Source organism: Microtus oregoni, unplaced genomic scaffold (assembly GCF_018167655.1).
Source record: "Microtus oregoni isolate MIOR12 unplaced genomic scaffold, Mior012 000014F_ref0000157, whole genome shotgun sequence".
In the NCBI taxonomy this organism is placed as follows: domain Eukaryota; kingdom Metazoa; phylum Chordata; class Mammalia; order Rodentia; family Cricetidae; genus Microtus; species Microtus oregoni.
The window spans coordinates 7,423,901-7,436,284 of record NW_024543073.1 but is presented as its reverse complement, the minus strand read 5'-3'; the positions used below and the strand labels follow the sequence as shown (position 1 = coordinate 7,436,284).

General features: G+C 40.8%; 1 long non-coding RNA gene across 1 annotated transcript in view; it reads left to right on the top strand.

Moving 5' to 3' along the window:
* The window catches only part of LOC121455637, a 76,383-nt gene extending 64,577 nt beyond the window's left edge, over positions 1 to 11,806 (top strand). Inside the window, exon 3 of the long non-coding RNA XR_005975528.1 lies at positions 11,763 to 11,806. This is a non-coding gene — a long non-coding RNA (uncharacterized LOC121455637). The remainder of the gene's footprint in view (positions 1 to 11,762) is intronic.
* The last annotated feature ends 578 nt before the right edge of the window (positions 11,807 to 12,384 follow it).

Below are 12,384 nucleotides of genomic sequence, written 5' to 3'. Positions count from 1 at the left end.
ATTTTCAATAGCTGCAATTATTCCAGGTGGGGGGAAAAGGCCATACATTATGGAACCCTGGAAGGGAACATAATTGATTTGCTGCTAAATGACTCAGCTGGACCCTTTCTGAAATACTGGTCAAGGTCAATATTGTAAAGAGTGGTACCTTGGCATTTCCATACCCTTGGAAATAAAGAATTGGGCTACCTTGGGAGCCGAATGATGTATTTTTATTTTCTGAAATGTCAATTATTTTATAATAAATTTCTCCTGAAATCAAAAGCGTCTGTTCTCAGAAGTGTGACTGTTTGCCATTGTTCACTGAATGGCTCTTTGCAGTACATTTTTTTTTTCTGGCTGTGGAGATCTATTGAAGGGACAGAAGTCTCACCAGATGCCCAGAGGGCATAGCAAGAACTGCATCTCTTCCTTTCTTGTTCTGTTCCTTTTGTTTGGGAACATCAGTATGTGAAATGGCATCAGAATAACTTAATGCAAAGTGTTCACAAGAGCAGAGCGACAGAAAAGTCTTTGCAGCCTTTAGGTGGAGAATCACTTGCAGCCTTCTGGGGGGGGGGGGGGTGTCCTATACCAGCTTTCCTGAGCTGTCCCAGAACTTATTGCAGTGTGCTGTTTGCTGTAGCTCCCCACCTCCAGTTGTGAGCTCCTCAAGGAGGGTTTATCATATCTATCTTTGCATCCCTGGGCACTAGTACAGTTTGTTACATACAGCAAGTGCCTAATAAATGCCTGGCAAGTGTATAGTAAGAAGGATTGCTGTTATCCTTTAGGGAGAAGAGAAGGGAATAGGATAATTGCTTTGTGAGGACAGAGACTGCAAAGAATAAGAGTCGGTTGTTTAAGCTGTGGGATGAAACATGCATCTTGCTCCCTGTTCTGCTAAAGGGATGCAGTTCAATTAAGCAGAACTCAGTAAAAGTTTATTGCGTCCATTTTATGGATTGATTGTCTAGATAAGTATGAATTTCTTTGTTTCCAAGAGAGAACTGAAATTTAGGGTAAGAATGGCAGTGGCATGCAGGAGAAGGACTCTTCCAATGTAATTTGGTAAATTTGATATTGGGAGTGCTCAGGAGGAAAGATGGAAGGGTGGAAATGGGGTATTGACTGGTGGGCAGTAGGCTGCTATACTGAAAGAATCAGAACTTTCTAAGAAAAAATGATATACGTGTTGAGTCTTGAAGTAGATATCAACAAATGATGAAAGAAATACACAGATGTGGAGATAAGGAAGAGGAGAATGTTCTAGAAGGAAATGGAGGTGTGAAAAGGTACAGAATGTGAGAGGAATTGTAAGGGGTTAAGGCACGTGCTGCTGAGACTGACAGTCCCTAGATTCACACAGTGGAAGATGAGAACCAATGCCTGCAAATTATTCTTTGACCTACACACAAGTACACACACACACACACACACACACAGACACACTGTGGCACATGTATGCATACATAAGTATACAAAGATAAATAAGGAGGTAGACAAACAGACAGCTAAAGGTAATTTAAAAAGAAACCACAACAACAGGTGGCTCACTGTATCAAGTGGAAGAGAACCATGCTGTTTAGAGGGGAAGGGGATGGCTCTGCAGCCCGAAACACATCCCCACTCATCCTGTGGAGGATACTTTGATATTGTAGTATGGGTGACATATTTTAAGGATGGACTTGAAAGAGACAGTGTGAGCTCCAAGAAGAATGATTAGAAGGTGGCTGAAATCGCATAGATAAAGGTCTAGACCTGAGTGCAGAGTAGATGCGATTAATAATGAGAGGAGAGAGCTGAGAAGGTTTGGCAAGGTACTTGAGTAAGACTCCATCATAGACTGGGGAGGTGACAACGACAAAGCGATGAGAACAGTTCAGAGCTGGGGCTGGTGGGTCAGAGTAAATGGTAGCATTCTCAGGGGGAAAGATAGGGACACAGAAAAGAAAGAGTAGGGGGATGAAAAGGGGGAAAACAGAGACAGACTGGTAGATAGATAGATAGATAGATAGATAGATAGATAGATAGATAGATAGATCATACTAGGAAGAATATGTTTGAGAAGGGAGAAAATCTGTTAAATTCATGAATGGGAACAGAGCATTTGAGAGGATGTGAATTGGAAGCTTGGAAGCCATCAAGAGATGAGATATAGACATGGAAATCATTGAGCATGTAGTAATGAGTTAAGCAAAAAAAAATATAGATGGTTTTTCCAGGAATATAATGTAAACAAGAGTTTTCAAGTATTGGCCAATAGCTTGGTGGACTGTACTCACCATGATTATCTGTGGAACAATCTAGATCTTTCTGTCCAAGGTTCTGACTCACCAGTGAATAATTGGGAATCTGAATTTAAAAAGTGATTTATGATTTTCTTTTATGTGTGTGTGTGTTTTCCTGCATGTACATCTGTGTAACATGTATGTGTAATGCATGTGAAAGTCAGAAGAGGGTGTTGCATTGCCTGGGACTGGAGTTACAGATGGTTGTGAGCTGCAGTGTGTAGTCTGGGAACTGAACCTAGTTCCTCTGAAAGAGTAGCTTGTGCTCTTAACTGCCGAGCCGTCTCTGCAGCCCCCAAGAAACTCAACTCCATAGCTTTCCTTGGTAAAAATTGACTTAGCGGTCATTAGGCAATCATAAGTCATTTGACTGAGTACTTATTAAAAAACACTGACATAAAGTAAAGTCAATGCTATTGCTTGTGCTGTAGATATGGAAAAGAGTTACTGTGAAACAGAGGGAGAAGAGAACACCTGGGTGAAAAGAGGGGTGGATATGCTCAGAATAGAAGAAAATGTCACCATGAAAGCCACTTTATGCCAATTAATAATAAAACTTCTTTTTTGTTTTTTTCGGGATCGGGTTTCTCTGTAGTTTTAGAGTCTGTCCTGGAACTAGCTCTTGTAGACCAGGCTGGCCTCGAACTCACAGAGATCCCCCTGCTTCTGCCTCCTGAGTACTGGATTAAAGGCATGCGCTACCACTGCCTGGCACTAATAAAACTTTTAAAAAGGAAAAAGTCAACACAGCCAATGGAGAGCCAGCAGGCTCGTATCACAGATGATGGAGGAGAAGGTTTCTAGAGAGATAACAATTCTTTGAGAAGTCTGTCCCAAATGTCTGGTTTCTTGGAGGTCTAGGATCTTCAGAGCAAGTGTAGGGGAAGTTAAATCAGCAAATATTGGATCAGGGGGTAGAGGCTGAAAAGCGGAAAGGAGAATGACCAAAACAACAATTCTCCCAAAAAACAGAATGGTGAAGAGAAAGGCAGGATGGTGGCTGAAGGAGAGGGAGCATGGGTAGAAGGAGGACATTTGTGGAGCTGAGTGCAGAGGCTTTTAATCTGTTCTCAACTTGGGTAGAAAGACTCCACAGAATCACAGCAGGCAAAGCAGGGAAGACAAGGATTGGGTAGATTTCTGAATATTTCTAACTTTCCTTTTCATATTGCATTTCCCCCATTTTATATAGTGGTAAGAAAATACTTTGAAGATTGAACTCCTACTGGAGCTCTTTGCTTGCTAATTTAGAGCACAGTGTGCATTTGTCTCTATCTTCAGGGTGCAGTGTATTTCGTATGCCCAGGACCTGGCACAGTGTGCATTTGTCTCTATCTTCGGGGTGCAGTGTATTTCGTATGCCCAGAACCTGGCACAGAGGCACCACCATAACAGGTTTTCTAAATGAACCGCTGAAGTGGTTCTTTAGGTAGACTGCATCACAGGATTCAGAAGAAAAGGGGAAAGTGTCTTTTGGTTGATACCCAAATAGAGGGTGGAACTAATAGCATCGGTATGAGGAGACTTAATTTTGGCTATCTCTTTTTATCTAATCTTGAAAGATAAATTCTAACATTATATAGGAAATAACAAACTCTAGAGCAAGAAGAAATGAGCAAACAATCTAACAAACCCCAGAGTCATCATAGAAGCAAACGCTAGCATTTCTCATTATATTCTAAAGTAGGAAGTGGGTTAGTGACTTGTTTTATAGTCTCTCAAGTACTTCGAAGAGCAATGTGAGAAGCCCCCAGAACAACCATAGACGGAAGCAGAAGTTACCATTAAAATAAGAAAGGGTAGTTGCTGACTGTTATAGTCATACAAACATTTCCTGCCTATCTAACTTTTAAGTGTTTTTCCCCCCGAGTGTTGATAATTTGAGAAAGAAAAGAAATTCAGAAGCCAGAATGGAATGAACAACATAGGGCCTATGCAAAAGTACCGACTTTGCTGTGTCATCCCGACTTTTCTTCTGTACATAATTTCAGGCTAGCTTTATGTAAGTAACCTTAATGTTGAAATGTTTTCTTGTCCATTTCCTCATTCTCTCTATTATTTCCTCCACTTTCTGTCTGTTTTTCTCTGGCTCTCTGTTTCACTTTCCGTCTTTGTCTCTCTGTCTCTGTTGCCCTCTGCCACTGTTTCTATCTTTCTCCCCCTGCCATGTGTGTATATGTGTGTTTGTATGAGTGTGCATGCATGCATGCATGCATGCATGTGTGTACATGTGCCTACATGTGTAGGGGATAAATCCTAGGACCTTACACATGGTGGGCAAGCAGTCTGTCACTGCACTTCACCTAGAGCTGCCCCCCAACACACATACACAGTTTTTTTCAGTTAACATCTCAACATAGTTTCTTATGTGATTAAAATTGTATGTGTTGACTGAGGTTTCTGTCCCACCCAATCCTGCAGTCATTTAGTCCCACAGAAACACATAGAGGCATACATTAACTATAAACTGGTTGGCTTATTAGCTCAGGTTTCTTATTAATTAACTCTTACATCTTAACCCTAAATTCCTGTCTGTCTTAGCCATATGGCCTGGTACCTTTTATCAGGGAGGCATTCTCCTCTTGTTTCCCCTGTGTCTGGGTGATGACTGCAGACTGAACCTTTCCTTTTCCCAGAATTCTCCTGTTCTGGTGACCCTGCCTAAACTTCCTGCCTGGCTACTGGCCAATCAGCAGTGAAAAATCTTTACAGGGTACAAGACCATTGTCCCATAGCAAGTATGCATTTTTATTATATAGTATGAGAAGTTACATATTTTAATTAGCTAGTCTCCTGTAATTGGGTATCTAAATTATTCCCAAATTTTCATTATTACTATTATTACTCCCAAGATTGCTTTTGCATGAAAATCCCTTCTCACAGTTAAAAAATTATTATATAAAGTATGTGACAACATTAAGGCCTTTGGATTTTATTAGAAAATTCCCTCCAAATGGTTTTTTTCATTTGGATAGCATACCAGCAAAATGTGAAACTTACATTTAATTACATGTATACCTTTTAATTATATATATTTTTATTTAATATTTTATTAAAAATAACATTGCCAACTTATAGAGAAGGTAAATATAAATCTAGAGATTCTAATTTCTTTGATAATGGGATAAAATACTTTCTGTAGTTATAACGTTTTTCTAATTTTGCAAAAATCTATACTTACTGGTTGAAATGCTTATACCTTTCCTATGGGTTTAAAGCAGTGATTTTCAATTTTCCAAATGCTATGACCCTTTAATCCTTTAACACAATTCCTCATTCCCTGGTGACCCCCTAACCATAAGATTATTATAACTGCTACTTCACAGTTGTAATTTTGCTGCTGTTGTGAATTGTAGCTTAAATAATGTTAACAATAGAGGTTTGTCAAAGGTGTCAAGACCCACAGGTTGAGAACCATTGGTTTAAAGCTTTGGTCCCTTCTCCTCTGTTTCCGGAAGTTGTTGCTCAGTATTCAACACTGTGTTAGCACTGCAGAGAAGATGGGAAAGTGATGGATAATGTGTTCCATCTTAATGAACTTGCCTTGATATTCCTGTGATGTATATCATGGAATAAGGTGCTTTATTTAGTTCTGAACCAAAGAAACAGTGATTAAGTGTAGAAGGTTTACGGAATGAAATAGAACTTTGTGCAAGTTGTCTTTGCTTTCTGCAGTCCATTGTAGAAGCCTGTGTGATTTGGAGAAGTGAGAACATTGCTAGACAGGGTGGGACTATTGCAGGACCATGAAGATGAAAAAGTTCAGAGAGATGAACAATTTAAAAACACAAACATGAGAGTTGGAAATGAACATGGATATTAGAGCAGTCCACTGCAATGAAGAAATGACGTGGAGGACGGATAGAATGAGCTGCATTAAACACGTGTGTGACAGAACACTCCATTCCCACTTGGGCTTTGTGTGAGGTTCCTGCAGAGAATAGTCCGCACTGGGAGCAAACAGAAACCTGACATTCCAATTTCAAGTTCATCCTCTGTTGCTAGTTGTCTGCTTGGTCTGCCCCAGAACTGAATAGGTAAACTCTGTTGGAAAACCCTGTGATGCTTTTCGAGCTGTGCAATTAGCTTTAGGAAAAATAATGAACAGGGTAGGATATTCAGCTTCATGGACACTGGGATTAGAGGAAGTGGGGAGAACTCCAGTTTCTTTCCTGTCTATCGCGGGCAGCTCTGTGATCTTAGGCCAATCTGGGATGACTTCCTGTATGTCTGGGGCTTTCTAGATCCTAGCTTCTAGGTCCCCACACAGCACTTAGATGAGGGATAGCAGCACATGACACCTAGACAGATGATAGCAGCTGTAACAGGGACCCTCTACTGTTCTCTTTGGTCTGGTCTAAAGTGCATTTTCGCTTACAATTTTAGAAGCTATGAGACAATCCCAGGCACTTTCTTCCTTTGTGTAAATACAGGCTAACCAGGCAAAGGCTGTCTATCTTTCATATGGAGAGGGGTGTACTCTTAATTCACTAAGGGCATCAGTATGTTTCTTTTCAGTTAGCATTTGAAGTATTTAGTTCTTAGGCTGATTGCCTCTTCCTTATTTATCTGCGTATATTTTAATGGCTAGGACTAAATAAATTGAACCCTTTTGGCCTGTATGAGGGGACTGCATGGGAGGGCTAACATTTGAAATATTTAACTCTTAGGTTGATTGCCTCTTCCTAATTTATCTAAATACATTTGCTGGCTAGGACTAAATAATTTGAGCCTGTTTGACCTGCATGAGGGAAATGCATGAGAGGGTGGTTCTGAGCATGTGTATAACACCCCAAGTTCAGTTCCATCATTACTTCTAAGTAATTCCTTTAAGAGAATTCAAGGGACGACAGAAGCAATTTAATTTCAGTTTGAAGTGTCATTAGTAACATCTATCATCTGGTAAAAGAAAAAAAAGACTCTAAATTGGAGACAGATTTGAGTACTTCTTAATTAGTTACACGTAGTACACTTGGACACATTTCTCTCCCTCAAACACTGGTTTTCAACCTTCCTAATGCTGCAGCCCTTTAACATAGCTCCTCATGTGGTGATCCCCCCAACCACAAATTTCTTTTCGTTGCTGCTTCATAGCTGCAATTTCATGACTGTTTTAACTTGTAATATAAATACCTGTGTTTTCCAATGGTCTTAGGCATCCCCTGTGAAAGCGTCATTCAACTCCCCAAGGGGTCATACCCGACATATGAGAGCTATGGCCTTGAAAGAAGAGGGTCTGGTGTTGTACGACAGCCTTATTTCAGGGACTGGCAGGTCGGGGCTCAGGGATGCTTTATATGTTTGGGAGTAGTCTTCTGATTCAATGGTCATTTTTTTTTTTTTTACCTTAGGAAAGGAAAAATTCTAGTTCCATCAAAAGAGAAGAACGGGAAATTTGTCTTCAGTGCTGAACATATACTCAAAAACTTTCCTTATATTTGAGGGCATTTGGCAGCTTATTTCACCCTTAAGTTTGAGTTATTAGACATTGGCATGTTTTCTGTTTAAATGAGCAGGACTATGCTCTAAGGGAATGCTTTAGAACTCTCTGATGTTAGTAGTCAATTTCTACAACAACCCTTAGAGGTGTGCTGGGAGAGACTGCCATCTCTACTTTCTGGGAAGCATGCAAGTCAAAGGTAAAGCAGATGAATTTTCTCCAATATCACAAAGCTCCTGTGTGGACGAAATGGTAGACATCAGAATGAATTCTGCTGATACGCACTTCCAAATGTTTGCTTCTTAAACTCCTAATCCCCAGGAAGAGACTTTTCTGCAGCCGGTCCTTGCTCTGAAGCTCACAGTTTATCCAGGTCCCGTGGTCAAGGCTCCTGTTCTCAGTGTCTTAGCTCTTCTAACCTGCTTCTTCTTCTTTTTTTTTTCTGTTTCTGAAGATTATTCCATGCAGGAGTGGACTCTTCCTTCTTCCTAATTGACTTTTATATGGAAGCTTCTGCCATAATGGCATCCTATGTACCAGTGTTCCCTCCCGCTTTCCATTTTAGTGTTTCTTGCCTAGAGGGAGAAACACATTCTGTTGTTTGGCATTGTTTTTGCTAAGGGAGAAATTTGTAGGGTCTCCGACAACGACCTTCCTGGGAGTCAACTCTTTTTTTTTCCTTATGAAAAATTCTTTGGGTGTAGGCACACATTTCATTTTTGTGCCTATTATCCTTTGCTAATAATTAAATTGCATTGGTTCGTGAGAGCAGCTCAGAGCAGCATGGAGGTACAAACAATAAAAACCATGGTCTCAGAGAGATCAAGTTTGAATCTGGGCATCGAGTTCTCTCTGGAGCAGATGTCCTCCTTTTTCAGCAGTGCGACATGTTAGCAATATTGACTTCGTGAGGCTATTGAGATGCCTGACAAGTATTTTTCTTGGAAGGAATGGGGTATGAGGAAAATGCAGCCCTCTTGCTAGAATACAGAACGTGTCTGTGCTGCCTGGCTTCTATGTTGCCTGCAGCTCTTTTCTCTTCCCTGGCCTGCTCTCAGAGCTTTCTGCCCTGGGAGGCTGACAGATGAAAAGGGTATCAGCAGCTTCCTTTGCCGTCTTGCTCAGTTGCATTCAGCTATTGGGGAATCCTGGCAAGAGATCAGAGGTCACGTGCTTCTCCTCACCTCCTTCTTCCAGGCTGTGCCAGAGAGTAACCCGGTTTGTCAAGGCAGCCAGTTGGCATGATTGCCTTCTCGGAGATTCTGGCATCCATCTTTGCTTGCTCTTTGAACTTAGTGTATCTAACTCTACCATTGCCTGTCCCCAGGACGGTACTGTCATTGCGGGTCACTCTGTCTACCCCACCTTCATCTTCAAACTCTCTTCAAGTAATCCTGATATTAGTACACTGTCTCACAAGATCCTGACAAATGATTCACTAATACTTAGTTGAAATTTGCCTAGTCTTGTTTTCTTTGTTGGAGTTTAGGCATTGTGGACAATAAATTAGAATCAGTTGTGTCATCATTACTTGCAATGAGGTACTCAAGAGAAAAATGTAGATGTTTAAGACAAAAGTGTCACCCATCTCTTACAGGCCATGACTTTGCTAGACAATGCTTTGTGCAAATCATTCCATCTACACTCAAAGCCCAAGTGTCCATCATCGGCTGTCTGCTCAGGCAAGTCAGGTCCCCCAGAGCTGCACAGAGATATCCCGATTTGGCGCCTATGTCTCTACTCTTTTAAAGAGGCCAAGCTACCTCCTAGCTATACAGATGGAGAATTTGCTCTTTCAATTAAATCCATTTGTTTACTCATATTCCTTTAAGTTTTGAATTCCTGTGGGACAGTACCTCTTAATGACAGAATTAAAGGCTTTTAAGGCAAATTTCTTAAGGACTTGATTAATTCAGCAAACCTTTCTAGGTCAAATCTGTTATTTGTCTGATTTTACTGATTTGTTCATATGAACTCATTGATTAAGTAGCTCACTATGGGCACTACTTCATGCTTGGTACCCTAAGGGTACTCATTACATATCAAATGAATAATTAACTATCTTCAATGAGTTTCTCTCTGATAATGTGTCAGTTTCCCACAGTAGTTATCTAGATGGTTTTTTTCCCTCTCTCTCTAGGCATGGGCACTTAGTTCATAATTAAAACAATCTCTATCCATTTCTCAAATGAAATGAATAATTTCCATATTCTCTGAGCCCATACAAGATGAGAGGCATCATACGTAATCATGACGGTGACTCTGGTCCTGGAGGCACCCGAAAAAAGTATTTTTCCTTTGTAGGTTGGCCCTCCATACAAACCCTCTTCTGTTAAAACAGTCACCAAAAAAAAAAAAAAAAAAAAGACCATACACACTCAAAGAAATGATTATTATTTTTTTCCCTAGAAACTCACATTGGATAATGTGTTTTTCTCTTGCCTTAAGGCAAACATTTTATTCAAGCTGGAAAAGGCTTTTTTCCTTTGGTAGCTCTGGGTCTCTACATCCCGGGGTATTCTTAACAATAATAGTATCCCTTCTCTCTTTCTATTTCCACCTTGCTGTTAAGGGACCTCTGGCCTCCCTAAAAATATCTCACTTTGATTTTGAAAACTCTGAAGAGAGTGACTCATACGTGATTAAAACAAGTTTCTCTGGCCTTGAGAGAGTTCCACTGTGGGTTGCTAGAGAGCTCAGTCAAGGTCCCTATCCAATGGTGTGTTCTGCTGGACAGCTACCCCTATGCTCGGATCCATAGTGCTTCTTGTGATCTCTTCTTCTTTGAATTCATACTCTTTTATTTTTGAGACAGGGTTTCTCTGTAGCTTTGGAGCCTGTCCTGGAACTAGCTCTTGTAGACCAGGCTGGCCTTGAACTCACAGAGATCTGCCTGCTCCTGGCTCCTGACTGCCTAGCCTGAATTCATATTTTTAAAGTAGATAATTGTTTCAGATTACTTATGCTTTTAATGTATAGTTCATAATAACCTTAGTTTTTTTTTTAAAAAACCCTTTTTTTTTTGTGAAACCAACTCCTTCAGCCCTTAATTGTTGCTACTCTTTCCCCTAAGCTTTAGACACATTATTTTCCATAAAGAAGCTTAGATTATATCCAAAAGATTGAGCAACACATGGTTTCTGCCAACACTCCACATCTCCAATGACAGCTGACACTTTTAGTCAATGTTTTGATCAAGCTCGTTGACCTCATCCTCTTCCCTCCACAGTAGGTCCCCCAAAGACCTACATTATCCCACATACAAGCCTGTCCCCCACATGGGCAAGTCATGTCTAGATGTAGGTGAGTATTGGAAATGTACCGATTTCTCTTGTTCTTCCTTCAAGACCCAGTGCCCTTTCCAGTGGTTCGGAAAAGTGGCGGTTAGGTAACGAGGCAGTTGATGTTGTGAAAGGGGCAGCTCTTCTGCAATAGTCTCAAGAGGAACAGTTACTGTTTAACTAGCGAGCTGCCCTCACCTTCTCGCAAGCATTCTTCTCAACCCCTTGGAACTGCAAGGCTCAAGAATTCACTTGACTGTTGCACATCCACTGGGATGGCTTCCCTGACCTTTATGTAGATTTCCTGGTAGCACAACAAGAAAAGAAAGCCGTGAAGCTGTTCTCACGGCCACCCTGCAGTAGGTGATGCTCTTCCAGTGTTGGACACAGCTATGTTGTTGACCCCTTAGTGGAAAATTGAGAAGTCCCTTGTTTTCCCAGCAAGGATTGGCACATATGGTGATTCAGCGGCATCTTTCCTTCATATGAGAATCTTTAGGCTCTGTCTACCACACCTATTTATTTCAAGCACCAAAAAAGTAAGCGTAGATGTTTAACAGAAAGCAGATGTCGCTGGGATCTGTAGCTTGTGTTTAACAAAAGCTGTGTTGGAAATGTTCCTCGTGTCCACTTTTATTGCTTTAAACACATCAACATCTCCGCCTGTTCTGATGAATTATTTAAGAATCACTGTCCCAGTCCGTGGCAGCGTTTCGAGGTGCACATGTTAATCATATACTTGATTAAACATTTCCTTGCCTTTTCCTCCAGCATTCCAGTTGCTTTTGAGTGGACAATTGTTACAGCAAGAGGAGCGACGCTGGAAGCAGCTAGTGGCATCTGAACTACTGAGAACTCCGCCATGGAGAGGAATACTTGTGACTCACTTTCTCGGAGCAAAAGTGTAAGTACCTTTCATTTTCTCTTCTTTTGTAAAACATGTAGTGACGTTTTTAGTTTTCCCTGGGTTTTAATGCTGTGTTGTCATAATTAGGTTTGTGTGAGACTCTGGTTAACTTTCAGTTCTCTAACTGTATGCAGATGAAGACTTCTTCATCTGTGTGGCCTGGTTGATATCTGATGGGTGGCGTTGGAATTTATCTGCTTTCCCACCCGTTCATACAAGTTTCATTATGTGATACTGAACACCCTGATATTTGAGTGCATAATATAAATACATAGGTGGCGTTGAAACCGGAGAAATTTGTGTCTTGACTCTTAATCTGTCTAGATAAATCCAGAGGAAGAAATTGAAAACGTGTTAAAGGTACTTACCAGTCAAATGCATTCTGATGCCCCACACCTTCCTGAGCTCCCCACTCTGACATAGGTCTCTAATTGCCAATTCTAACCTTCGTTCTTAAGATTTTTTTAAGTTGCCCTTCTTCGTGCC